General features: G+C 30.2%; 1 long non-coding RNA gene across 1 annotated transcript; it reads left to right on the top strand.

Annotated features, from left to right (window-relative positions):
- Positions 1–999: 999 nt before the first annotated feature.
- LOC107858650 lies at positions 1,000–2,970 on the top strand. The gene is made up of 2 exons (XR_001671169.2): positions 1,000–1,470; positions 2,489–2,970. It is a non-coding gene; the product is annotated as an uncharacterized LOC107858650 (long non-coding RNA).
- The last annotated feature ends 1,290 nt before the right edge of the window (positions 2,971–4,260 follow it).

The following is a 4,260-nucleotide window of genomic DNA, read 5'->3' as shown; positions in this document are numbered from 1 at the left end:
TATTTGCAAACAACTTTTGACTAATTTTAAAAGAAAAAGTTGATTTTTGAAAAGAAATTAATTAAGACAAAATTTTGTTTTCAAGATTTGTGCAAAATAAGGTTTGACGACTTAGCGGGAATTTTACTAAGCGAGAATTTTTAACTAAGTCTAAGAAAACTAAAAATAATTAGCATATAAAGGTGGAAGGGAAGACTAAAAAACTTAGGCCATTGGGCCCAACTCCACAAACCCTTGTTGACACCTAATTTTTTTCCTCCACGATCAAGTTTAATTTTGAGTTTCTTTCATCTTAAATAAAATTACAATATTTACTTTATCTGAGTAATAATAATAATATAGTAATAAAAATTTCAAAATATTTATGTACGTAATTTTGTCATTTTGAGTAACGATTATAAATTTTCATATTTTACGAGATTGTATAATTTTGTTACTTAAATAATTATTTTTATGAAAATTGAATTTTAATCGAGAACTATCTTGGAAATTAATTTAAATGGGCAAAGTATTGATTTAAATATAATTTATTCTCAAAAATAATTTATTTGAAAAAATATATGTTTGATTTTACTAAACAAGAAACTCGGGTTTAAATTAGTTGATAATTCATACAATTTAGTAATTTTATTAAATTTGATTTTAATTGAAATCAACTTGGCCGTAATTGCAATGCAATTGGCCAATTGTTTTCAACATGGTTAAAATTTAAACAAAATTGACTAAAATTCTGACCTAGGACTATTTATTGAATAATCTAACTCCTAAAACTAGCCCATCCCTTTTAATTTTCAGCCCAGACTGCCAACCCCTTTTTTCCTTTTTAATTAATTGGGCCTCCATCCTAAAATTTGCACTCGGCCCAACAGCTCCACTCCCCTTCTTTTACCCCAATCCACCTAACAACAACACTATCAGCCATTGGCCCAAAAAAATTATAACCTAACCCGGCCCATACACCTTTTTTAAACCCATTCTCCTTACAAAATAACTACAGCCAAAAAAAGCAACAATTTCAACGCAAAACACCAACCAAAATCCACCAACCGACCCCTATTCGTATAACACTGTACAATATCAACAACGACTATTTCATCAACCACCAATAATGACTTCAACAAGCAGACGAAATTTTCAACCTTCAACAATACAACATTGGCAAAAAACAGCTCATCAACCTCATCTCAATTTTTCAAATTCAAATCTCAATTCGTTTTCCCTTTTTAACCCTCTGCTTTCCCCAAAAATAACCCCAAATTCTTCGATAAATACTCACCTATGTAGAGAGAAAAGGAGGAGGATTTTTGGGAAAAAATTTGAGAATTCGAGAGGCACGTGCTTCTAATCCTACATAACCAAAAATTCTCGAAGAAACGGACTGAAGAGTTCGATTTCAACAAAAATTAAACTCCAAATTTAGTGTTGAAAGTTTCTTCGTCAAGGCTCGTCGTCGAGTTCGCTGCTTTTTCGGTGAACCCTTCTCTTTTGACTTTCATCACTGTTTGTATCATAGTATTTTTTTCTTTTCTTTTTTTCGTGTAATATGGTCACTATGTTGTTGTTGTTGGAATCTCACTAAGTGAGAATGTTCGAATTTGTTGCTGTAGAAATTTAAGATTTTACTGTGTATTCAACCTCACTTTATTTGAAAACTAAATGGTATAAATTGATATTTGATAAGTACTTTATAAATATTTATAATGAAATTTAGTGAAAGAATCCAATCGAAAATGTTTAGGTTACTGTTTTGTTATTAGAATTATGATTTTGTTTAATTTGTGTTGATAATTCGAGAGGTACGAGTAAATTTTTAGCAATTTAGTTAAAGGGTGAAAATTGGAGGTTCTTGTAATGTTTTATTGTGATTGAGCAGTGTAATTTGTTAACTCAAGAATATAAATTGCTCCCGAGAACTAAGGGAAAAAATTTAGCTTTAGGATATATAGAAAAACACGAATTCATGCTATTTCGTCTGAATATATGTAGTAATTGTTATTTGAGAATCATGTTCACTTGCTTAGATTTATTTTGTACATCTGTATACCTCCCTCCCTCGTACTACTATTTTGATATATGCTATGAGTTTAATAACATATTCAATATACTCTCACCAATTAAACCATGTTTTATGATGTTTTTAGTATGATAATGATGATTGATTTGTTGGTAAGCTGCAAGCAGGTAATATATATATATATACACACAAGTTGTAGTTTACTTGAATTTTTGGGCTCTCCACAACTGTGTCTTGATTGTTTGACTAACACGATTCTCTTCTTTTTTTTTTTAAATAAAAAAAATAAATAATTTTATATATTTGGTGGCTGCAAGTGGAAAGTACTTAATACAAAAGATTTAGGTACTTTATAGGCACCCTTGTCATATTGAGTGTTTACAAATGATTGTTTTGATTTGATTAGTTTATAATCAATTGATATATAATTCTTTACCTTTTTATATGCATGAACCCCTCCGTCGAGTCCCTCAGACTTCCATCCCTCACATTCCATTGGGTTAAACCCAATTTGTATCTAGTCAAGACCCATGCCATATCGACAAAATAGATCAATATACCATGGACAGATGCTGGGATACATAGTAATCAGCAGATATACACAGATATTTGGCAATATATGAGAAGAAGGAAGTTGATTATTCAGCTGGAGGATCAAAGGGGGCGTATATGACTGATTTTCAGTCACGTATACGTCAATTATGCAAAAAATGTGAAGAATTGAGCTGTGATATACAGCTGATATACACAGCTGAAAGAGGGCTGAGAAAAGTTCATTTAAATAGAACCAAAACCAATGCTGTCCAGATTTGAAAATTGGTTAAAAAAAGGGGCCCAAATCCCAACTTCAATTATTGTATTAATTTTTGTAACTTAATCTTTGTTTATTTGTATTAATTAACTTGTAAATCAACTAATCTAGGTAAATTTCCTAAGATGTTGTCCTTTTTATTTTATCTTAGTTTTCTTTCATTAATTCATAATTTTTTTCACCTAGTTTATACTTTCTAAAAACGGATTAGATTGGTTCCCTTGATTTTCTCCTTAAAATAAGTTTTTTAAGGATTAAGTATTTTTATTCCAAAATGGCATTTGTTATGTTCATATAACTAATAGTCTATTTGGATTAAAGTAACTTTTTTTAAGATTCAAGAAACTAACTTTTCTTGTAAAGTTTAACTTTCCATTATTAATAAGATACTTGTAATTTGATATTCCCTTAACATTTTTTCAAAGGCTTTGTACATAATGAAATTAACTTTTCTATGATATAAGAAAATAGTGTCATAATCTTCTTCATCTACAAAAGCAAAACTCGTTTTCCTCCTAAATTCGAAAAATTATAATAAATTATTTTCTCCTTTAAATAAATAAAATATCATTTTTAAATATTGAATATAAAATCAAGTCCTTACAAAAATTAGCCACTTTAATTAGTCAAGTTAGTTCTTTTTGGTAACCCGTTTTAAACGGACTCTCCTAAGTGCCTTAAAAACCTTCTTATAAGTTTAATTGAATCCTTACTCAGTTTTTCTAGTTTTAAAGGTTTCTTTCTATTTTTGAACCTTTGAAACTGTTTTAATTTTTTCTTGATTTTTCTATAAAAAAATCAAGTGGTGACTGTGATTTTTTCTAAAATTATGTCGAATTTTTCTCAAACTTTTTGAAATAATTTTAAGAAGATCAAAACCATTTTCTCACTAAAGTAAAATCTGAAAGGGATAAAACTGAAATGGTGACTCTGTTGGAGAATTATCTAGGTTCTAACCAAAATGGAACTTTCTAACTTGTTGTGGCTAATTATTACGTGTTTATTTATTTAAATTTTATATAAACTGTCATTCCATTCACATTTCTTCCATTCGGTAAAATTGACACTATCACTCATACACGTGAGGTGTGTTTCCCGCACCCGCAAGTTTCTTTTAAATTCCAAAGTTTAGGAGAGTTGACGTATGTGTGGTCTGTCCGGATCTTTTTTGGTGTGGCCGCGTAGCCTTCTCACTCGAGTTGTCCACTCAGGAACCTTGTTTCTAGCAAGTCAAATCTTAGAAGAACTTAAGATAGAACTTCCCTCGAATATAGGTCATGCATGCATAAGCCTTAGGTGGTTTGACCCAAGGTGTCATCCCCAGAATTTAGGAAACACCCTTATGTCAAATGGGTTCACGACCCAATGACGATCCTCATATTATGTACAGAGATAATGATAAATTGATCCAAGTAAAATTTGACCAAACCGAGTT

The sequence above is a fragment of the Capsicum annuum genome, chromosome 2, assembly GCF_002878395.1.
Source record: "Capsicum annuum cultivar UCD-10X-F1 chromosome 2, UCD10Xv1.1, whole genome shotgun sequence".
Lineage (NCBI taxonomy): Eukaryota > Viridiplantae > Streptophyta > Magnoliopsida > Solanales > Solanaceae > Capsicum > Capsicum annuum.
The sequence above is the reverse complement of the archived record's forward strand: the minus strand, read 5'-3'. Positions and strand labels throughout refer to the sequence as shown.